The sequence below is a fragment of the Poeciliopsis prolifica genome, unplaced genomic scaffold, assembly GCF_027474105.1.
Source record: "Poeciliopsis prolifica strain line A6 unplaced genomic scaffold, Auburn_PproV2 SCAFFOLD154, whole genome shotgun sequence".
In the NCBI taxonomy this organism is placed as follows: domain Eukaryota; kingdom Metazoa; phylum Chordata; class Actinopteri; order Cyprinodontiformes; family Poeciliidae; genus Poeciliopsis; species Poeciliopsis prolifica.
Genome location: NW_026562529.1, coordinates 270,120 through 294,434, shown reverse-complemented (window position 1 = coordinate 294,434; position 24,315 = coordinate 270,120). Strand labels below are relative to the sequence as shown.

The 24,315-nt window shown below is 54.0% G+C and overlaps 1 pseudogene; it reads left to right on the top strand.

Annotated features, from left to right (window-relative positions):
• The first annotated feature begins 2,021 nt into the window (after positions 1–2,021).
• Positions 2,022–24,315, top strand: part of LOC129356055 (spectrin beta chain, non-erythrocytic 1-like) — a 33,144-nt pseudogene continuing 10,850 nt past the window's right edge.

The following is a 24,315-nucleotide window of genomic DNA, read 5'->3' as shown; positions in this document are numbered from 1 at the left end:
CCGTATCGACCCGACAGCGGCTCGCCGCCCACAGCTCCGACTCCAGGGACAAAAACAAACGGAAAACTTCCGGTTCTGGATCTGGGCCTGGTGGTTCTGTTGGATCTGTGGGGAATTCCACAGAATTCCAGTTTCTGTGCTGCTGGTTTAGTTTGTGAATAAATGCAATGAAGCCTGCAGAGTTCTGGTCGGTTCTGGCAGCTGCTGGGCTTTGTTGGGTTTAGATGACTCGGGTCTGTCAGTCTGGTTTGATCGGACTTGATGTTCTGGTGGAAAAATTAAAAATACATTAAAACAGCCTGAGTTCTTCTTCTGTGGTTTTTGCAGCGCCTCCTGCAGGATGAAGTCGGGATCTTCATGGGTCCCGGTGAGAATTACGGGTCGGAACCGGTCCCAAGAGGTGGAACCTGACATAACCAGAATCACGGCCATCTCTGGCCCCGCCCCCACTGCCAATGAACCAATCAAACCAGTTCTCTCACCAGAGGATCCTCATCCTGACCTGCTGACCTCTGACCCCTGCCACCTCTACTGTACTGTCTGCCCTTCATTCATAAATCTTTGATCCTCCCGCAGTTCTTTATGAACAGTTCTTTATGAACAGTTCTTTGTTCACAGTTCTTTATGAACAGTTCTTTGTTCACGGTTCTTTATGAATGGTTCTTTATGAACAGTTCTTTGTTCACAGTTCTTTGTTCACGGTTCTTTATGAACAGTTCTTTATGAACGGTTCTTTATGAACGGTTCTTTATGAACAGTTCTTTATGAACAGTTCTTATGAACGGTTCTTTATGAACGGTTCTTTATGAACAGTTCTTTGTTCACAGTTCTTTATGAACGGTTCTTTATGAACAGTTCTTTATGAACGGTTCTTTATGAACAGTTCTTTATGAACGGTTCTTTATGAACAGTTCTTTATGAACAGTTCTTTGTTCACAGTTCTTTATGAACGGTTCTTTATGAACAGTTCTTTATGAACAGTTCTTTATGAACGGTTCTTTATGAACAGTTCTTTATGAACAGTTCTTTGTTCACAGTTCTTTATGAACGGTTCTTTATGAACGGTTCTTTGTTCACAGTTCTTTATGAACGGTTCTTATGAACGGTTCTTTATGAACGGTTCTTTATGAACAGTTCTTTATGAACGGTTCTTTGTTCACAGTTCTTTATGAACGGTTCTTTATGAACAGTTTCTTTATGAACGGTTCTTTGTTCACAGTTCTTTATGAACGGTTCTTTGTTCACAGTTCTTTATGAACGGTTCTTTATGAACAGTTCTTTATGAACGGTTCTTTGTTCACAGTTCTTTATGAACGGTTCTTTATGAACGGTTCTTTATGAACGGTTCTTTGTTCACAGTTCTTTATGAACGGTTCTTTATGAACGGTTCTTTATGAACAGTTCTTTGTTCACAGTGCCACTCTTCATGGCAGCTGATTCAGGATTTCTCTCCATCATGCTAAAGGCTAGCTTCCATTAGCGTAGCTCACACTGAGGCAGGCTCTGGAGGCCCCCAGGGCCCCGTCCTCGGGCCCCTTCTGCTCTGGTTCATTTCCTCCTCTTCCTCTGCTGTTTCCAACTGAATCCATCAACTGATTATTTTATTGATTTTACTTTTTCTGTCCTCAAAAGTCAACAAAGGTGCCCATAAATATCATCATCATCATCATCACGTGGGTTCTGGAGCTCTCTGCTCGGTTCTGTTGAATCTTCCTGGTTCTGACCCGGTTCTACCTTGGCTCAGTCAGACCAGAACCAGAACCAGGAGTTCTACTGCCCACAGGGTCGGTTCAGTGAGAAGGTGAGGGACGGAGACATGACCTCTGACCTCTCAGTAACACTGTGACCCCTGGTTCCGTTGAATTCCCGGGATTTAAATGATTCTCTGTGGGAACAAGGCGGTCCGATTCAGGCTCGGTTCTGTCTCTGGCTGGATGAATGATGATGATGATGATGAAGATGAGGAGGAGGAGGGTCAGTGCGGATCTTTTCCCGTCATCCCCTGCAGCAGCCCCCCCTCCCGCTGCTCCTCCTCCGGTTCCGTCCCTCTGCAGACTCTTCCTCCGCAGCTGAAGTTTGGATCCTCGCTGTGGATCTCTTAGCAGGTAAGCGGCGCCCTGCTCCGGCTCGGCTCGGCTCGGCTCGGTTCGGTTGGGTTTTAGTGGCCGCTGTGATTGGAGCTCCGGGTTGGGGGGGTTCTGGGTTTCTGAAGGCCAACGTCGCTTCGGGTCGGGAGTCCGGGCTCAGTCTGGCCGTTTGGACTCCGGATCCAAACCTGACAACCTCGGAATGTCCGAATCAGAACCGCGGTGCTCCGCCGGGCCGGCCGCGCCGTGTGGCCGGGCCGCGCGGCCTCCCCCCCGCCGGCCCTCCGGGATGGAGGATGGAGGATAATAACGGTGCGCCATGCAGGCGTGGCCGCGGGAGGAGGCGGTCTCCCGGGACAATAACAGCCGCCGCGGCCGCGATTTCCGCCCTCGTTTCCCGGTCCGTTTCAGCGGCGGCTCGGACCGCCTGTGGCCGGCCTCCAGCCGTCTCTGCCCGGCTCTCTGCGGCTCCGCAGGCCGCCGCGCAGCTCCGCTCGGTCCGTAGAAAATGCTGGAAAACAGCGGCCTACATCCCAGGGTTCTGCTGGAGGAACGTTCCTCTCAGAGAACCGAACCCTGCTGCAGGTGTTCAAACTGCAGAACCAGACTCAACAGGAACTTCACGGGTTCCGAAAGATCCACAGTGGAACCAGGACTTCAGCTCCTCATTCTCTTGGTTCTGAAAAGTTGCAGGAAGTTCTGATAGAGCCGGGCCAGCTGTAGCTGCTGGTTCTGACCCGAACACGCAGAACGTTCTCCTACTGGCGGTTCTGAACGGTCTGCCAGTCCAGAAACATCCTCCAGGAACTCTGGGAAAATCTGGACTCAACTGAAGCCGGTCTGAACGGATCGGTTCCGATCCAATTCCTGTTTTTGTTTGTCCTCCACATGTTTCCTTAGGGAGTGAAACTGGAAATCAGTGGAGCCCACAGTGGGCCCCTGAGGGCCACATCCTGCATGTTTTAGTCTCTCCCTGGTTTAACCACCTGGGTCCAATGAGGCTCACGAGGAGAACCTGAGGAGAACATGGACCTGCTGAAAGGTTCTTGGTACCAGGAAGACACTAAAACATGCTTGGCCCCCAGGACCCACTTTGGGCTCCCCTGCTGTCAATGTTTCTGATGTTTGGCGGCCATCTTGGATGGGTCTGAGGACTCAATCAATCGATGATCAATCAATCAGTTTCCTATGTGAAGCCTGGAATCCTAGTCAGGTTCGGTTCTGAATGAAGTCGGGCAGGAAGCCGTCGCTGGAGGTTCTGGAGGTTGACGTTCAGTTTTCCTAAATACCGGGACTCAGTGGACCGGTTCTGGTGGTTCAGGAATGTTGGGGCAGTTTTCCCTGCAGCTGCTCTGCCGTCTGGCTGCCTGACAGCTGTTCCTCAACCTAAGGGGCGGGGACTGCAGGGGGACGGGTCGTGTGTCTCTGGGGGACGCGTGTTCAGGACCCGACACCTGCCGGTTCTGTGTGCACAGCCAGAACCTGGAAATCTTGATGAGATCAACATCCAGCCACTCCCTGGCTTGGACTTCATGCTGTTGCTGTTCAGTAACGATGATGATGAACATCAATAATTAATGTCTAACTCAGAATAAGGAGCTTCACATTTACCCGTCCAGCTGGTTTGAGGCTCAACTGCTTTGGTCTGATCCATTACTCTAGCACCTCTCTGCAGTGGCGGAGCCAACAGAGCCCTGGCCACCCCTAGTGCCACCCCACTGGAAATTGTCATTTTAAAATATAATACTTATGAGATCGGCAAAGATTTGCCAGGAAAACTGTATTTTCCGACTGTCCCTGAAGGCAGCCGATGCGACGTGTTCATTGGTTAAACTGACATGTTGGTTCTGCTTTTCCAAAACACATCAACGGCTTTAGAGTTACAGCGTCAGGAGTTTTGCAGTATTTCCAACATTTACGCTCAGCAGTAACCGCTGTTTCCTTCCTAATGAGAGGCGGGCTCTTGTCATACATTTCTAAAAGAAACAAAATGGTTGTGTACCGCTGCATAGTGCCTCGTTTATTATATTAGCCATGCTAGTGCTGGTAGATCGTGTTTTAGACAGATTCTTTTAACATGTTTTAGTGACATGCTGCCCTCTAATGTTTTATATCTCCCAGCTCTTGCTTGAAATGTGTGGTAAGAATATGAGAAAAACCATTAAGTTTTATAATGACTGAAATGTAAGTCGGCTATGTCATATGAAAGCTTTGAATTATAACCTAAACTAGTTATATTAATTAATTTTGAACGAAAGGAAACAAATATTTGTTTCCTTTCGTTCATCATTTGTATATGGACCCTCTGATAAAGCCTTGCTCACCCTTTGGGCCCCCCTTGGAAAAAAGTCTAGCTCCGCCACTGCCTCTCTGACCTCTATTTGACCCCTCTCTGACCCCTGACACGTCTGAGAGCAACTTTCGTTGCCATTGCTTGAAATGCAAGAGGCCCCGCCCCCACAGATCGCAGAGCCTTCCATCCATCCTGTTCATCTAGCAGAGCAGAAACTTTTCATTCCCCACTGAGTGGAAGTCGCTAACGACGTTAGCCTGGGCTAGTATGGTAAACAAGGCTCACATAGTTAGCTGGTTAGCTAACGCGAGCGCCAAGAACGTAACTGAAAGCATTTGGATCAAAACGGTGAAATCAATGTCACCATTTTAAGTTCATTAGCAGCTTAGCGTTTGCTCGGTCAGACCAAGTTAGCTAACCCTTCTGGATGCTAGCGCAGGTCAAAGACGACGTTTCTCTCTGATGTGAAACATTTCCAGGAACAATAAAGTTTAAGCAGACATTTGGAAGATGTTCGGGTGCTGGGGATCGGTTGGGTTCAAACACCACCAGCCCAGCAATTAGACCGATCCACTCAGAGTTTCGCCATCACTAAACTTGGAAGACAAAATCTCTGCTCGGAGTAAAATGGCCAGAAGTCCAGGGCCTGGCTTTGCAGTTCTGCAGCAAAACCTGATATATTAGTGCAAAACCCGCAATGGGAAATAAAAAAAGCTGAAAAATATGAGCCAATCAGAAACGAACGATTTCTAGAAAAACTGCTGTTCTAGAGTCCAGGATGAAACCCAGAAGGATTCAGTGAAGCTGGATGCAGATTCTGGTTCCCTGAACACACGAGCCAGCCAATGAGGCGGCAGCTCCTGCTGCCGTCCAATCAGAGTCAGACTTGGCTGTGCCAGGTTCAGGGTGTCGGTCAGTGTGGGAACTTCCAGCCTCCTGATTCTACCTGAGCAGCATGACCTCAACCTCTGCAGTATGAAAATTAATGCAGCAAAGAGGTGCATTAAATATTAACTCCCCATGAAGTGCTGGAGCCTTCTGGACTGCAACAAGAGCTCAACGTGTTCAGGAATAAAACTACTTTCTGTTTCGATATGAATGAAAAAAGTAATAAAATCAGTGATGAGATTTTTCTCAGTGTTGATCTGGATGATAGTTGATGTAAAGGTGGAAACGTGTCTCCTCCTCTGCTGCCAGTCTGCTCTCCATCCTGCTGAAATGATGCTGACCCAAAGCTCTGACCCCCCATTAGAGCTCAGCCAATCGGTGCGCAGCAGCCAAACTCAACATGATCATTGGTCAGGAAGAAACAATACAGTGTCAGGTTCTGATCCATGGAACCGGGCCCAGGTTCTGGTTCTGCCTCTGACCCGTGGTTCCGCCCGCAGGTGTGGTGGCCCTGAAGCGGCCCGTGTTAGCCGACCCATCATGATGACGACGGTGGCGGCCGAGTACGACCCGATGGAGCTGCACGGCCAGTACAGCAGCAGCGACACGTCAACAACCGCTGGGACGAGGACTGGGACAACGAGAACAGCTCCGCCCGGCTCTTCGAGCGCTCGCGCATCAAGGCTCTGGCAGGTAGGCGGGGCGGCGCCCACTGTGGGCGGGTGGGCAGGCGGGTGGGCAGGCGGATCCGACTCATTTAGGAGCAAGTGCATGAGGTTGACTGACAGCGCTAAGCCCCTCCTCCAGGCTGTGATTGGTTGTTCCTGGAAGGAGCTGTGCGTTTCTGCCACAGCTCAGGCAGGAAGTGGAGCGTTACGACCAGAGGAAGCCCCGCCTCTCTGCACTGGAAAGAGGGCGGGGCCAGTAACACAAATGCACCAATCAGAACCATCAGAACCAGAAGCAGCTGGTTCTAACCAGCCTGACGAGTGAGGTGCTTTAGGTCCAGATTCCGGTCCAGGTTCTGGTTCAGGTTCTGGTTCTGGTTCTGGTCCAGTTTCAGGTTCTGGTTCTGGTTCTGGTCCAGTTTCAGGTTCTGGATCTGGTTCTGGTCCAGCAGGCCCGCAGGATGTTTGTTTCCCACTTCCTGTCTTTGACTCTGGAATGTGAGGAACAATGAAGGGAAACTGATGACATCATCGTGACGCTGCCGCGTCATTGGCTCTTGCTCTCCACTGTAAAAAGCTGTTGGGGAAAATACCAGTCTGTTTGCAGAAGACAAACTGGGACAGCATTATGCTGGTCGGACCGGTTCTGGACCGGTTCTGATTCCACACACAAGTAGTTTCAGTCCCATGAGAAGTCTAAGGTAGAAATTGACCTTGACCTCATCAGAAATCAGCACCAGTTTGTTGTTTTAGGGGCTGGTTTTTGTTTGAGCTTCATAGAAAGAATGAAGGAAAAGATGACGGCGCCCCCTGCAGGCTCATTATGGAACAGTTACTGTATTATCAATGGACCAGGAACGACCTGCAACTTCTGCACACTCACAGCTGGACCCGCACCAGAGAGCACAGATCTGACCTGGTTCTGGTTCTGGATCCAAACCAGCAGCAGATGATGTTGAAATGATCCTCCAGAACCTCCTGGTGACCCGCTGACCTCGGCTGCATCTGGTCCGGCAGCAGAACCAGCGTTCCCTCGCTTCCTGCTGTCTGTCAGAAACAGGAGATCAGCTTCCTGAACCTCCATGTCTGGACTGGCGTGGGCGGTACCGGTCCTGGTTCTGTTCCCAGGAAACACTCTGGGTTTCAGAACGGGAGTTCCTCAAGGCCGTGTGCTCGGGTCCCTGATCCCGGCCCGTCTGGAGGCGGATCTTGTCCAGACAAGAAACGGCTGAGGAGCTGGGATTCTCAGAGTTCTGACCCGGTTCTGGTTCTGCATGGATCTCTGCTGGAAGCGACCTCCTGAAGGAATCTTATTCACCTTCACTTCTTGCAGCGTGTCCGTCCGGCAGGGGAGGCCCTCGCTGCTGCCTTGCTGCGAGGGCGGGGCAGGGTGTCAAGGCGACCTCTGGACTCGTCGGGTCGCTACTCCCGGTCCGCTCCACAGGCTCCCATCCAGAACCAGAACCAGAGTTTCAGACTGTGACTGTGGGTTAAACTTTAATCTGAGCTTCTTGTTCATGAAGTCCAAAGTTCAGCTCCGTCGCTGCAAAGGAATCTACCGCGGGATTTCATCCCGACCGGATCCTCGGATCGGCTGGGACTCTTCTGGCTGGACCGTGTCGGCCGGAATGTTGCTGGACTGAAGTAGAACCGAGCCTGGAGCGGTCCGGGATCCGATCCACCAAGAGCCGCGCATAAGGAGCCGCAGCAGGGATGCAGGCGGAGCCGCAGGCCAGCAGCAGCCTGCTGGACGGCCGCTTCAAGCAGCTGCAAGGTGAGGGGGAACCCTGACTGCAGGTTCTGCAGGTTGGGTCGGTTCCCTCTAACTGGGTTCAGTATCAACTGGTTTCTCTGCGGAACCGTTTGTACTGATATTTGGGTCGGCCCGGTTCTGGGACGACTCCTCTGGAGCGCCCCCGGCTCGGCCTGCAGGTGTTGTCTTCCTTGTAGACGTCTGTCTGCGGCGGCGATGACATCATCGACTGTCATCAGATCTCAATTAAATTGATCCGATTTAATCTGTGCTAAAGTTGGATGAAACTCAAATTGTGTCATCTGATTCTCCAGAACCGGCTTCGTTAGGAAAATGTTAAACATCAGGATTCTGTTCATCAAATATTTTATGTCTGTCGCTATGGTTCTAGAGTTGATGGTTCTATTCCACGAAGGAACACTTCCTGTTGCGAAATCAGAACCAACAACCCGATCCGGTTCCTCTTCCTGGATTCAGTGTAAAGCTCCGAAGTCCAGGACCGAGCCAGGAGCATCTACTGAATGAACGGTTCTGACCAGTTTGTGTCTCTGTCCACCCAGATGAACGTGAAGCGGTCCAGAAGAAGACCTTCACCAAGTGGGTCAACTCCCACCTGTCCAGAGTCTCCTGCAGGATCACCGACCTTTACCTGGACCTGAGGGACGGCCGCATGCTCATCAAGCTGCTGGAGGTTCTGTCTGGAGAGAGGGGGTGAGGGCCGCTGGTTCCTAGGGGTCAGTAGGGGTCGCTGGTTCCTAGGGTCGGTGAGCCGCTGGTTCCCAGGGGTCGGTGAGGGACGCTGGTTCCCAGGGGTCGGTGAGGGCCGCTGGTTCCCAGGGGTCAGTAGGGACGCTGGTTCCTAGGGGCTGGTGAGGGCCGCTGGTTCCTAGGGGTCGGTAGGGGACGCTGGTTCCTAGGGTCAGTGGGGGTCGCTGGTTCCTAGGGGTCGGTAGGGACGCTGGTTCCTAGGGGTCAGTGGGGGTCGCTGGTTCCTAGGGGTCGGTGGGGGTCGCTGGTTCCTAGGGGTCGGTGAGAGCCGCTGGTTCCTAGGGGTCGGTGAGGGCCGCTGGTTTCCAGGGGGGGGGCTAGGGGTCGGTGGGGTCGCTGGGCTAGGGGTCGGTGGGGGTCGCTGGTTCCTAGGGGTCGGTGGGGCTGGTTCCTAGGGGTCGGTGGGGGTCGCTGGTTCCTAGGGGTCGGTGAGGGCCGCTGGTTCCTAGGGGTCGGTGGGGGTCGCTGGTTCCTAGGGGTCGGTGGGGCCGCTGGTTCCTAGGGGTCGGTGGGGGTCGCTGGTTCCCAGGGGTCAGTAGGGGACGCTGGTTCCTAGGGGTCGGTGGGGGTCGCTGGTTCCCAGGGGTCAGTAGGGCCGCTGGTTCCTAGGGGTCGGTGAGGGCCGCTGGTTCCCAGGGGTCAGTGAGGGCCGCTGGTTCCTAGGGGTCGGTGAGGGCCGCTGGTTCCCAGGGGTCAGTAGGGGCGCTGGTTCCCAGGGGTCGGTGGGGGCCGCTGGTTCCTAGGGGTCGGTGAGGGCCGCTGGTTCCCAGGGTCAGTAGGGGCCGCTGGTTCCCAGGGGTCGGTGGGGGCCGCTGGTTCCTAGGGTCGGTGAGGGACGCTGGTTCCTAGGGGTGGTGAGGGCCGCTGGTTCCTAGGGTCGGTGAGGGCCGCTGGTTCCTAGGGTCGGTGAGAGCCGCTGGTTCCCAGGGGTCGGTGAGAGCCGTGGTTCCCAGGGGTCGGTGAGGGCCGCTGGTTCCCAGGTCGGTGGGGGCCGCTGGTTCCTAGGGGCTGGTGAGGGTCGCTGGTTCCTAGGGTCGGTGAGGGCCGCTGGTTCCTAGGGTCGGTGAGGGCCGCTGGTTCCTAGGGTCGTGAGGGCCGCTGGTTCCCAGGGGTCGGTGGGGGCCGCTGGTTCCCAGGGGTCGGTGAGGGCTGGTTCCCAGGGTCGGTGAGGGCCGCTGGTTCCCAGGGGTCGGTGGGACCGCTGGTTCCTAGGGTCGGTGGGAGCCGCTGGTTCCTAAGGGTCGGTGGGGGCCGCTGGTTCCTAGGGGTCGTTGGGGGCCGCTGGGGGTCGCGGTTCCTAGGTGTCGGTGAGGGCCGCTGGTTCCCAGGGGTCGATGAGGGCCGCTGGTTCCTAGGGTCGGTGAGGGCCGCTGGTTCCTAGGGGCTGGTGAGGGCCGCTGGTTCCCAGGGGTCGGTGGGGGCCGCTGGTTCCTAGGGTCGTGAGGGCCGCTGGTTCCTAAGGGTCGGTGGGGGCCGCTGGTTCCTAGGGGTCGGTGGGGGCCGCTGGGGGTCGCTGGTTCCTAGGGTCGGTGAGGGCCGCTGGTTCCCAGGGGTCGGTGAGGGCCGCTGGTTCCTAGGGTCGGTGAGGGCCGCTGGTTCCTAGGGTCGGTGAGGGCCGCTGGTTCCTAGGGGCTGGTGAGGGCCGCTGGTTCCTAGGGGTCAGTAGGGGACGCTGGTTCCTAAGGGTCGGTGGGGGCCGCTGGTTCCTAGGGGTCGGTGGGGGTCGCTGGTTCCTAGGGGTCGGTGAGGGCCGCTGGTTCCTAGGGGCTGGTGAGGGCCGCTGGTTCCCAGGGGTCGGTGGGGGCCGCTGGTTCCTAGGGTCGGTGAGGGCCGCTGGTTCCTAGGGTCGGTGAGGGTCGCTGGTTCCTAGGGGTCGGTGAGGGCCGCTGGTTCCTAGGGGTCAGTAGGGGTCGCTGGTTCCTAGGGTCGGTGAGGGCCGCTGGTTCCTAGGGGTCAGTAGGGGACGCTGGTTCCTAGGGGTGAGGGCCGCTGGTTCCCAGGGGTCGGTGAGGGCCGCTGGTTCCTAGGGGTCGGTGAGGGCCGCTGGTTCCCAGGGGTCGGTGAGGGCCGCTGGTTCCTAGGGGCTGGTGAGGGCCGCTGGTTCCCAGGGGTCGGTGGGGGCCGCTGGTTCCTAGGGTCGGTGAGGGCCGCTGGTTCCTAAGGGTCGGTGGGGCCGCTGGTTCCTAGGGGTCGGTGGGGGCCGCTGGGGGCCGCTGGTTCCTAGGGTCGGTGAGGGGCTGGTTCCTAAGGGTCGGTGAGGGCCGCTGGTTCCTAGGGTCGGTGAGGGTCGCTGGTTCCTAGGGGTCGGTGAGGGCCGCTGGTTCCTAGGGGTCAGTGGGGGTCGCTGGTTCCTAGGGGCTGGTGAGGGCCGCTGGTTCCTAGGGGTCAGTAGTGGACGCTGGTTCCTAGGGGCTGGTGAGGGCCGCTGGTTCCCAGGGGTCGGGGGGGCCGCTGGTTCCTAGGGTCGGTGAGGGCCGCTGGTTCCTAGGGTCGGTGAGGGTCGCTGGTTCCTAGGGGTCGGTGAGGGCCGCTGGTTCCTAGGGGTCAGTAGGGGTCGCTGGTTCCTAGGGTCGGTGAGGGCCGCTGGTTCCTAGGGGTCAGTAGGGGACGCTGGTTCCTAGGGGCTGGTGAGGGCCGCTGGTTCCCAGGGGTCGGTGAGGGCCGCTGGTTCCTAGGGGTCGGTGAGGGCCGCTGGTTCCCAGGGGTCGGTGAGGGCCGCTGGTTCCTAGGGGCTGGTGAGGGCCGCTGGTTCCCAGGGGTCGGTGGGGGCCGCTGGTTCCTAGGGTCGGTGAGGGCCGCTGGTTCCTAAGGGTCGGTGGGGGCCGCTGGTTCCTAGGGGTCGGTGGGGGCCGCTGGGGCCGCTGGTTCCTAGGGTCGGTGAGGGCCGCTGGTTCCTAAGGGTCGGTGAGGGCCGCTGGTTCCTAGGGTCGGTGAGGGTCGCTGGTTCCTAGGGGTCGGTGAGGGCCGCTGGTTCCTAGGGGTCAGTGGGGGTCGCTGGTTCCTAGGGGCTGGTGAGGGCCGCTGGTTCCTAGGGGTCAGTATTGGACGCTGGTTCCTAGGGGCTGGTGAGGGCCGCTGGTTCCTAGGGGTCAGTGGGGGCCTGGCTGATTTCAGGCGTTTGCTGAACTCCAGTCGTCTGACACTGAACTGGGCACTGAGCCATGAATCCATGCTTTCGGGGCCCCTCCAGAACCTGCAGGCCCCTGGGGATGCTGGGTAATTTAGTCTGCATGCACTACAACCTCGACCAGCTGGTTCTGGTTCTTCTCTGGTTCCACTTGATCTGGAACCCAAGAAGTGGGTGGAGCCTAAAATCCCTCCCTGGGTTAGACGCCGCTTCGCTTCAGTTCTTCCAGGCGCGTCCATTTCCTGTTTTGCTGCTGTTAGCAGTCAGAGCGGCGGGTTCTGGATCCAGATAAGGGGGCTCCCATCCAGTTCCCTCAACCCTGTCCTGAGGTTCTGTTACACTCCACTTCCTGTACTGTGTTTAGGGTCTGCTAAACGCTTTACTGCCCCTCTGATAAGCAGGGCTGGCATGCCATAGTTACCAAGCAGCCATCTTGACACATCTTTACAATAACCAGCGGCCCCTAGTGGTTAGCAGAGGGACTGCAGGGTTTACAATAACCAGCGGCCCCTAGTGGTTAGCAGAGGGACTGCAGGGTTTACAATAACCAGCGGCCCCTAGTGGTCAGCAGAGGGACTACATTCCCTTGTTTCTCTGCAGCCAAAGCCCACCAAAGGCCGGATGCGCATCCACTGCCTGGAGAACGTGGACAAAGCGCTGCAGTTCCTGAAGGAGCAGCGGGTTCACCTGGAGAACATGGGATCCCACGACATTGTCGACGGCAACCACCGACTCACTCTGGGCCTCATCTGGACCATCATCCTGCGCTTCCAGGTAACAGAGCCACGCCCCATCAGGCTGCAGACAGGTGGAGGTGAGACGGGCGGCCCTGACGCGTCTGCTGTCCCGCCCTCAGATCCAGGACATCAGTGTCGAGACCGAAGACAACAAGGAGAAGCGATCGGCCAAGGACGCCCTGCTCCTGTGGTGCCAGATGAAGACGGCCGGGTGAGTCTTCACCTGCGCAGGTAACCAGGTGACGCTGCTGGATCGGGCCGTCTCTGACCTCAGCTGTTCCTCTGCAGTTATTCCAACGTCAACATTCACAACTTCAGCACCAGCTGGAGAGACGGCATGGCCTTCAACGCCCTCATCCACAAACACAGGTACCCTCCTCCTCCTGGACACCTGGACAGGTGTGGTACAGGTGTGTTGTGAAAAACCTGTCTGGTGTTTTAGACCTGACCTGATCGACTTCGACAAGCTGAAGAAGTCCAACGCTCACTACAACCTGCAGAATGCGTTCAACCTGGCGGAGCAGCACCTGGGCCTCACCAAGCTGCTGGACCAGAAGGTTCTGACCCGTCTGACCGCCAGGCAACAAGCAGTTCCCTGGCTGAACCTCGCTCACCCGGGCTGCTGTGTCTGTCTGCAGATATCAGCGTGGACCATCCTGATGAGAAGTCTGTCATCACTACGTGGTCACCTACTACCACTACTTCTCCAAGATGAAGGCGCTGAAGGTGGAGGGCAAACGCATCGGGAAGGTAGGAGCCTGCAGCGCTGCGCTTCACCCAAACCACAGCAGACTGGTTCTCAGCAGTCACTGAATTAACTAAAGGAACCGGTTCCTGGGTCTAACACGGCAGCCAGAACTATATTACTTTCCCAGGACCAATGGGCTCAGAGTTTTAACTGCTACAAGAACCTGAACTCTTTTCCTCAGAGAATCTTTTTGGACACAAAGACGGTTGGACATGAACACTGATAAAGAACAGGACTGAAAACAGAAAGTAATCCAGGATTTAAGGTCCAGTCGTGTTCTGTAGGGGACTAGGTTCTGGTCCAGACGGGTCTGAATGAAGCGCCGGATCCGGTCCACTCTCCTGTTTCCTGCTGCTTTAGAGGAATCTGGTCAGAATATTGACCCAAACGGACCTTCACTTTCAGAAAGCTGAGATTCTTCAACCAGGTGAGGTACAGAACAGAACTGGACCAATCAGAGAGGGGCAGGTAGTCACCAGCTCCTCAGCAAGGGTCCGGTACCAAGGGTCCGGTAACAAGAGACCGGTACCAAGGGTCCGGTACCAAGGGCCCGGTAACAAGGGCCCGGTACCAAGGGCCCGGTACCAAGAGACCGGTACCAAGAGACCGGTACCAAGGCCCTGGTTCCTTCTTCACCCTTTGGGTCAGATTTCCGGTGAATCCGGTTCCGCTCTGCTGTCGGTTCACCTGAGTCATCCAGGTTCTGTTATCCAGGTTCTGGACAACGCCATCGAGACGGAGAAGATGATCGAGAAGTACGAGTCTCTGGCGTCGGACCTGCTGGAGTGGATCGAACAGACCATCATCATCCTCAACAACAGGAAGTTCGCCAACTCGCTGCGGGCGTCCAGCAGCAGCTGCAGGCCTTCAACACGTACCGCACCGTGGAGAAACCGCCCAAGTGAGTGGAGCCGCCGCTCCGGGTAACTGCAGCCGGTCAGACACTGAGTCTGTTGTCCTCTCAGGTTCACAGAGAAAGGGAACCTGGAGGTTCTGCTCTTCACCATCCAGAGCAAGATGAGGGCCAACAACCAGAAGGTCTACATGCCCCGCGAAGGGAAGCTCATCTCAGACATCAACAAGGTGAGCGCCGCCACCGCCCGCCGTTCTCCGAAAGCCGTCCGGATTTAGAGTCTTCGTCTGCTCCTCCATCAGGCCTGGGAACGCCTGGAGAAGGCGGAGCACGAGAGGGAGCTGGCTCTTCGGACGGAGCTGATCAGACAGGAGAAGCTGGAGCAGCTGGCCAGACGCTTTGACCGCAAGGCAGCCATGAGGGAGACGTGGCTGAGCGAGAACCAGAGGCTGGTGTCTCAGGTAAGCAGAGCTCTGCTGCAGTTCACCTTTAGCTCACCTGTCCCGCCCTCCTCACCTGCCCTCCCCTCTGGCTGCAGGACAACTTTGGCTTCGACCTGCAGGCCGTGGAGGCGGCCACCAAGAAGCACGAGGCCATCGAGACGGACATCGCGGCGTACGAGGAGCGCGTTCAGGCGGTGGTCGCCGTGGCCAAGGAGCTGGAGGCGGAGCGTTACCATGACATCAAGCGCGTCGCGGCCAGGAAGGACAACGTGATCCGGCTGTGGGAATACCTGCTGGAGCTGCTGAAGGCCCGGCGCCAGCGGCTGGAGATGAACCTGGGCCTGCAGAGGGTTTTCCAGGAGATGCTCCACATCATGGACTGGATGGACGAGATGAAGGCAGGCAGAGGAACGCGCCTTCAGGCCAGACCGGGATCCCAGACCGGGATCCCAGACCGGGATCCCAGCTCTAACCCCCGTCTGTCTTCCAGATGCTGCTGCTGTCCCAGGACTACGGGAAGCACCTGCTGGGCGTGGAGGACCTGCTGCAGAAACACGCTCTGGTGGAGGCCGACATCGCCATCCAGGCCGACAGGGTGAAGGCCGTCGTCAACAACGCCAACAAGAACTCAGTGGCCGACAGCGGTGAGCAGCTCTGGCCACATGTGGCACCACGCCTTCACCATGAGCGCCACCTGGAGGAGAACGGCTGCTTTAACTAGAACGACTGCTGTTCCTTCCAAAGCAGAAAACGATCCGTCAGCTTCGCTCCGACAGTCTGGGGGGTTTAAATCTCTGCCGTCGTTCCAGAGACATCATGTCTCAAACATTCACTCTGCTTCCTCAAAGCTTTCTCCTCGCGCTTAAAACTCGTCTCTCTGCTCAGATCAAATCTCAGCCGACAGAAATCTCTGCTGGCTGCGTTTGTAACCCATCTGTCTGTCTGTCTGTCCTACATCAGCATAGCAACATTATAGGAAAACCCATCAATCGGATAAGAATCAGTAGCTTTGACTCTTTAAAGTGTTACTGACCTCTGACCCCTGCGCTGAGGATGGCTGGTGTCATCAGGACATCAACGTTTCCACTTGTCGCTGCTTTATTGATTTTTTTTTAGCTCCGATTCTGTGTTTTGTGATGCAGAGCGAGGAAACGGTTTAACACAGCAACCAAACAGCAACTAACAGCAACTAACAGCAACTAACACAGCAACTAACAGCAAAACTAACACAGCAACTAACACAGCAACTACACAGCAACTAACAGCAAATAACACAGGAACTAACAGCAACTAACAGCACTAACAGCAAAATAACACAGCAACTAACACAGCAACTAAACAGCAACTAACAGCAACTAACACAGCAACTAACAGCAACTAACAGCAACTAACACAGCAAACTAACACAGCAACTAACACAGCAACTAACAGCAACTAACACAGGAACTAACAGCAACTAACAGCAACTAAAACAGCAACTAACACAGCAACTAACAGCACAACAGCAACTAACAGCAACTAACACAGCAACTAACACAGCAACTAACAGCAACTAACACAGCAACTAACACAGCAACTAACAGCAACTAACACAGCAACTAACACAGCAACTAACACAGCAACTAACAGCAAACCAACAGCAACTAACAGCAACTAACACAGCAACTAACACAGCAACTAAACACAGCAAACTAACACAGCAACTAACACAGCAACTAACACAGGAACTAACAGCAAACTAACACAGCAACTACACAGCAATAACACAGGAACTAACAGCAACTAACAGCAACTACAGCAACTAACACAGCAACTAACACAGCAACTAACAGCACTGTCATGACAGCTGGTACATGCAGAACTTGCAGCACTAATATGTTCAGCAACATATTTCATGTTGTGGAGACTTTATGGCGACAGCGTTTCTGCAGCCGGACCGCAGCCTGTCTGTCCCGAGTGAGAGGCAATTAGCCGCCATTAGCCGCTATTAGCTGCTAATAGCGGCTAATAGCTGTGCTGCTTCTTCCTCAGCACTGCAGCCACAATGACAGTCATTTTCAACACCATGTTTCACTCTGTCTCCACATTGCAAATGAATCGCATGAAGGAGTAGCTATTGATCGATGCTTGCCAGTCACCACGGCCTCACCCACTCGAAGGAAACAAACGCACCCAGCTTGCATTCTGATTGCTGAGAGGTTGCCAGGCAACAGTACTTTCTGTTCCAAGCAGAAAATGATTGGCCAGCCAGCAGAGAGGTTAGCAAGACCAGATCTGATCCGAGCAGAGAGACGGGTTTGGACGCGTGGAGAAAAAGTTTGGAGTTCAAGCATCAGAAGTTTTGAGAAGAAAAACATCAAATCCTGCTTTCAAAATGAAAATGTGTGCGCTGGAATTATGGCAGGAAAATCCCCCCATATGAGCCACTGAAAACGTTTCCCTAGAGGAAGGCTGACACGCTAAAACCATAATGCGATGCTAACAGGTGTAACTTTCATTTTTAGTGAAATTAGAAAATCTGCTGGAGAAAAACTGTTGAAGTTTGAAAAGCATCAGTTACCAGATTGCACTCTGTAAAACTGAAAATGACCAAAAATAGCATCAAATGTAAATTGTGATTTTAGAAAAAACTATGAAGGATATCAGAGAGTTGAGTCATCTGAAGGTAATGGACGGCTTGCGACTCGCTAAAGAGTTGAAAGAGGTTTCCAGGTTTCCAGGTTGAAGTCAGAAGCTGCCAAAGTCCATAAAGCTTTTGCTGAATGCTGAAGATTTTCAGTCCATTTCAGTGGGGATGAAATTTGCACACAAGTTGAAATATTTCCAAACTTGCAGTAGCAGGCCTTCTGCAGCTTACGGCAAATTCAATTTAAGGCTTTTCAATACTTTTTTAGTACTGCCTGAAATTAATTTAGGACCAACTTCACAATACACACAAACAGAAATACAACTAGAAAGAAGTTAAAAAAATGTCAAAGGTTTGGTCCGATGTAAAAGTTAACATTTTTCAACCACTTTCCAAATTGAAAAACAAACGAAATTCATTTGAAACGACTCTTCTGCGTTCTGATGAAGCCCAGCCTCAACGTAAGAATCTCATTTTGGACCAGGCAGCATCCCATCATGACCTCCGGCTTCAGTGTGGAATATCTCTGCAGAAACGTTTCTGCGTCCAATCCTGACCTTTCTTCCCAGTGTTGTGACTGCAAGTTGCTGCTTTCACTCCTGCTTGTATTTCCTGTCTCTCACACACTTTGCAGGTTCCTTTTTCCCGCTCCGGTTCTGACGGTTCAGCTTCCGTGGATTTTAACAATCGGAGTCATTTCGACTCCTCGGCTCAGAGGATTCGCCCTGCGTGTAGAGGCTGGGATCAAACTGCGCAGAACGGCCCTTTAAACAGAGACACAATCAGAACATCACCAGGATAATAACTCAGAAATAATCCAAATAGTTTGGATTTTATCCCAGTAACTCAGAAACACGAGAACCAGGATGCAGAACGGAGCAACAATCAGGATCAGAGAATCCAGGGCAAAATCAATACTCATCATCACAATCAGTGATGATGAGTATTGATGACTGGTGATCAATACTAAGGATAAAATCAAACCAGCAACGAAACTGAAGAAGACAGCAATAAACCAAGAGAGCAGAAAACTATCCAAGAAAACTAAATGGAGACAAATGAAGAACAAAATAATAAGAATAAACTAAAAAACTAAATGAAATACAAAGGAATAAACTTGTATGGCAAGACCTGTTGAGCAATAATAACACAGGACTGTATGGCAAGAATAAACAGTCATTGTTTTCAGATAAAAGGTCAAATAATATTGTTAAAGTTTCAGACCAACTAACACTAAGAATAATATATTTTACGGACAATAGCAGGAAGGAACTTATTATTTACTTATGTTTTTGATTAGATTTTACCTGATATAATATGGAATATATATTTATTCCATATATTCATGTCAGTGTTGATGTCATGAGGCTGTTCAATCCAATCAACAATACTTTTCAGTCTGACTCGTTTGGATTTTATTTTTGTCATTTCTGTTAATCAATAAATCAATACTCAGGTCTATTTAAAGATATAATCCATGTTTCTGCCCCATATTTGTGTGGCATTAAAATGATCTGGAACTTCATTTTTTCCACTTCTGGATGAAACTCTGATGTCCCGTTCTCCTGAAGGCGCCGCGCGCGACGGCGGCGCTGCGCGCGGCGGCGGCACCGCGGCGGCGGCACCGTGGCGGCGGCACGTGGCGGTGGCGGCACCGCGGCGGCGGCGGCACCGCGGCACCGCGGCGGCGGCGGCACCGCGGCGGCGGCGGCACCGCGGCGGCGGCGGCACCGCGGCGGCACCGTGGCGGCGGCACCGTGGCGGCGGCACCGTGGCGGTGGCGGCGGCGCTGCTGAAGTTTAATTTCAGTCTGTTTGCAAATAGATCAGTTTAAATGTGTTGAACATCTTTTATCAGGTCATTTTGTTCAACATTAAGATTAAGAACATCGTTTCCTCTGATTGGCTGCTGGATGTTCATTCATTGCATTTTCTTTAGACGCCTGTAGAAATCATTTCTATTCACAATGATTTTTTGTTCTCTGGTAAATTATTTTGATTAGTACAGAAACAGCTTAAAAATCAAATTAAGACTTTTAAGGCTAATTAAGGCCTTAGATTGATGAATTCAATGCCTTTTAATGCTTTTGAATCTGACCTGAAATGACCACAGCAGACCTGTCCTGAAGAAGCTTATGAACTATTCATAAATGCATTGATTTATGACTAGTTGAAATCAGCTGAAGTCTGCAGAAGTCGTCACACAAGCTGAAACAGATTCCTGATGAAAACACTTTGTTCTCCAGGCTACAAGCCCTGTGACCCTCAGGTCATCCAGGACCGGGTGGCCCACCTGGAGTTCTGCTACCAGGAGCTGACCCAGCTGGCCGCCGAGCGCCGTGCACGTCTCGAGGAATCCCGCCGACTCTGGAAGTTCTTCTGGGAAATGGCGGAGGAAGAGGGCTGGATCCGGGAGAAGGAGCAGATCCTGTCCTCCACGGAGCACGGCAAGGACCTGACCGGGGCGCTGCGCCTGCTGAGTCAGCAGCGGCCCTGGAGGACGAGATGAGCGGTCGGGCCGGACACCTGCAGCACACCGTCGCCGAGGGCCAGGCCATGGTGGACGCGGGTCACTTTGGTTCTGCCAAGATCCAGGAGCGAATCTCATACCTGCAGGCTCAGTGGGCGGCGCTGGAGCAGCTTGCAGCAGGGAGAAAGAAGAGACTGGAGGAAGCTCTGGCCACGCACCAGTTTTCAGGCCGACGCAGACGACGCGGACGCCTGGACGCTGGACGCTCTGCGCATCGTCTCCAGTGGAGAGACGGGCCACGATGAGTTCTCCACCCAGGCTCTGGTCAGGAAGCACAAGGACGCTGCGGCAGAGGTGGCCAGCTACCGCTCCGTCATCGACTCTCTGCATGAGCAAGTCGCTCTGCTGCCCGTAGAGGAGGCGGAGTCAGAGGACGTGCAGGGCCGCCTCGCTGGCATCGAGGAGCGCTACAAGGAAGTGTCCGAGCTCACGAAGCTGAGGAAGCAGGCGCTGCAGGATGCACTGGCTCTCTACAAGATGATGAGCGAGGCTGACGCCTGCCAGGTTTGGATCGACGAGAAGGAGCAGTGGTTGAACAGCATGGAGATTCCTGAGAAACTGGAGGACCTGGAGGTGATACAGCACAGGTAAGCTGAGGGACTGACTGCATGCGTCCCGGATCTCTGTCAGGCTGCACAGATCTGATGTGACTCTGCAGGTTTGAGAAATCTGGAGCCAGAGATGAACAACCAAGCGTCTCGCGTTGCTGTGGTGAACCAGATCGCCCGACAGCTGATCAACAACGGCCATCCGAGCGAGACCAACATCAAGACTCAGCAGGACAAACTGAACAACAGGTACATAAAGGAAAGAAAGAACCTTAAAGCTACAATGCAGACCTGAAACTGGACACACCTTTAGACTGTCTGACCTCCTGTCTGCAGGTGGAGCCAGTTCCGAGACCTGGTGGACCAGAAGAAGGAGTCCCTGAACTCTGCTCTGGGTGTACAGAACTATCATCTCGACTGCAACGAGACCAAATCCTGGATCAAAGAAAAGACCAAACTAATCGAGTCCACCCAGGAGCTGGGCAACGACCTCACCGGGGTCATGGCTCTGCAGAGGAAGCTGACCGGCATGGAGCGAGACTTGGCGGCCATCGAAGACAAGCTGCGTGACCTGCGGGGCGAAGCCCAGAGGCTGGCTGAGGAGCATCCTGACCAGGCCAGCGCCATCACAGACCGGCTGGCTGAGATCACCGCCGTCTGGGACGAGATGAAGAATACTCTGAAAACACGCGAGGAGTCTCTGGCGAAGCCAGGAAGCTGCAGCAGTTCCTGCGGGAGCTGGACGACTTCCAGTCCTGGCTGTCCCGCACGCAGACGGCCATCGCCTCGGAGGACATGCCCAACGCGCTGGCCGAGGCCGAGAAGCTGATGGCCCAACACGAGAACATCAAGAACGAGATCCGCAACTACAGGAGGACTACCAGAAGATGAGGGACATGGGGGACATGGTGACGCAGGGCCAGGCGGACGCCCAGTACATGTTCCTGCGGCAGCGGCTGCAGGCGCTCGACACCGGCTGGAACGAGCTGCACAGGATGTGGGAGAACCGGCAGAGCCTGCTGTCCCAGTCCCACGCCTACCAGCTGTTCCTGAGGGACACCAAGCAGGCCGAGGCCTTCCTCAACAACCAGGTAAGTCCAGAACCGGGACCTGTGAGCGCCCAATGTCTCGGCTGTTCTGAAACAGAACCGCCTCCAGACGTCCAGCTTGTCCTCTCTCCAGGAATACGTCCTGGCCCACACCGAGATGCCGACCACCCTGGAGGGCGCCGAGGCCGCCATCAAGAAGCAGGAGGACTTCATGACCACCATGGACGCCAACGAGGAAAAGATCAACGGTGTGGTGGAGGCGGGCAGGAGGCTGGCCGGTGACGGGAACGTCAACGCCGAGCGCATCCTCGAGAGAGCGGCCTCCATCGACGACAGGTAGCTTGAGAGCTGCGTCCGTTTGAACGGAGCCGCCGTCGGCAGCATGAGGACTCTGTGTTCAGCAGCCGGACTGTGGAGTTGTGGCTTTTTCTGAAGGCGTTTACCTGTTTGCTTCACCTGCAGCCTGATTGTAGAGACACCTGCTGTTTCTTCTTGTTCCAGGCACAAGAAGAACCGAGAGGCAGCAGTGGAGCTGCTGATGAGACTGAAGGACAACCGCGATCTGCAGAAGTTCCTGCAGGACTGCCAGGAGGTCAGCCCTTCAGAAGCACGTTAGCCCAACATTTCCAGAGAACCGGCTCAGAAAGTCTGAGACGGAGCGAAAGGGCTCAGAGGATGAGGTTCTGTTGGGTCTCTTTGCAGCTGTCTTTATGGATCAGTGAGAAGATGCTGACGGCTCAGGACATGACGTACGACGAGGCCAGGAACCTGCACAGCAAGTGGCTGAAGCACCAGGCCTTCATGGCCGAGCTGCAGTCCAACAAGGAGTGGCTGGACAAGATCCAGAAGGTACTGCAGGGTGTAAAGGTGTGAAGTTCAGACAACTTGATGCTCAGAGTTACGGCGCTTTAGCTGAATCGGTCACAGCTGAGTCAACAGCTCATAGTTTTATTCCTTATTCTGAATGTTTGTCAGTCTCTCCAACACTCCATTCAGCTTTTTGTCATTTCTGGTGATTTTCCACCAACAATCCTCTTCCTGTCAGAACGCTGCCATCGGCGGCGAGGTCAGCCTCCCCTTCATCACCTCAGGCAGTGACAGCAGAGCCAGCGCTGTGGAGCATTAACTGTTCTAAATGAGGGTCAGGGTGAGGGTCAGGGCCAGGGTCAGGTCAGGGTCAGGGTCAGGGTCAGGGTCAGGGTCAGGGTGAGGGTCAGGGTCAGGGTCAGGGTCAGGGTGAGGGTCAGGGTCAGGGTGAGGGTCAGGGCCAGGTCAGGGTGAGGGTCAGGGCCAGGGTCAGGTCAGGGTCAGGGTCAGGGTCAGGGCCAGGGTCAGGGTCAGGGCCAGGGTCAGGGCCAGGGTCAGGGCCAGGGTCAGGGTCAGGGTCAGGGTCAGGGTGAGGGTCAGGGCCAGCTGGTCCATTTCTTCATGCTATCCTTACAGGCTAACAAAGCAAAATGACACCTGACTACAGTGAGTGGTTCTGTTTGTTGGCCTCAATCGAAGCTTATAGAGGCGTTCACACACACACACACACACACACTGATACACACACACTGATACACACACACACACTGATACACACACACACACACACTGATACACACACACACTGATACACACACTGATACACACACACACACTGATACACACACTGATACACACACACTGATACACACACCCAGCCAGAGCTCTGTGTGTGTGTGTGTATCAGTGTGTGTATCAGTGTGTGTGTGTGTATCAGTGTGTGTATCAGTGTGTGTGTGTGTGTATCAGTGTGTGTGTGTGTGTGTGTGTGTATCAGTGTGTGTGTGTGTGTGTATCAGTGTGTGTGTGTGTGTATCAGTGTGTGTGTGTGTGTGTATCAGTGTGTGTGTGTGTGTGTGTGTGTGTATCAGTGTGTGTGTGTATCAGTGTGTGTATCAGTGTGTGTGTATCAGTGTGTGTATCAGTGTGTGTGTATCAGTGTGTGTGTATCAGTGTGTGTGTGTGTGTGTGTCGGGGTGTGTGTGTGTGTGTGTGTATCAGTGTGTGTGTGTATCAGTGTGTGTGTGTGTGTGTGTGTGTGTATCAGTGTGTGTGTGTATCAGTGTGTGTGTATCAGTGTGTGTGTATCAGTGTGTGTGTGTATCAGTGTGTGTGTGTGTGTGTGTGTATCAGTGTGTGTGTGTCGGTGTGTGTGTGTGTGTGTGTGTGTCGGGGTGTGTGTGTGTGTGTGTGTGTGTGTGTGTATCAGTGTGTGTGTGTATCAGTGTGTGTGTGTGTGTGTGTGTATCAGTGTGTGTGTGTCGGTGTGTGTGTGTGTGTGTCGGGGTGTGTGTGTGTGTGTGTGTATCAGTGTGTGTGTGTGTATCAGTGTGTGTGTGAATATAGGAACATGCAAACAGCTAAAACAGTTGGAGGAAAAGGCTGAATTATTTCTTCTTAACGTTTCCTAATTCTCTGAATAACTTGTCAAATATCACCATGAGGCTAATCCACTAGCCCTGCTGCTAGCAGCACAGACCTGATCTTCCTGGTTCCTCCTGACGTCAGGACGGGACGCTGCTGGTGTCAGAGAAGCCAGAGACGGAGGCGGTGGTGAAGGACAAGCTGGCGTCACTCCACAGCTTGTGGGAGAAGCTGGAGTCCACCACTCAGACCAAAGCTCAGGGTCTGTTTGACGCCAACAAGGCCGAGCTGTTCACACAGAGCTGTGCCGACTTGGACAAGTGGCTGGGCAGCCTGGAGGGCCAGATCCAGTCCGACGACTACGGCAAAGACCTGACGTCTGTCAACATTCTTCTGAAGAAGCAGCAGGTAGAGCTGCCTGATGTGTCTCTACGAATGTCATGTCCTTCTGAACGAGGGCTGCGGATTGATGTCTGCCTCCTGCTCAGATGCTGGAGAACCAGGTGGATGTGCGCCAGAGGGAGGTGGTGGAGCTGCAGAGCCAAGTGAAGGCCCTTGGTCAAGAGGTGAAGGACACAGATGAGGTGGACGGGAGGAGACAGGTGGTGGAGAAGAAGTTCCAGGGGCTGCTGGAGCCGCTGCGGCGTCGCAGGGACTTCCTGATGGCATCCAGAGAGGTCCATCAGTTCAACCGTGATGTGGAGGATGAGATTGTACGTGCACCAACATACTCGTCCTCCAGAGGTTTACCACTGACCCTCCCCACCTGCTGCTTGCGTGGCAGTAACTGGTGTCCTTCCTTCCTGC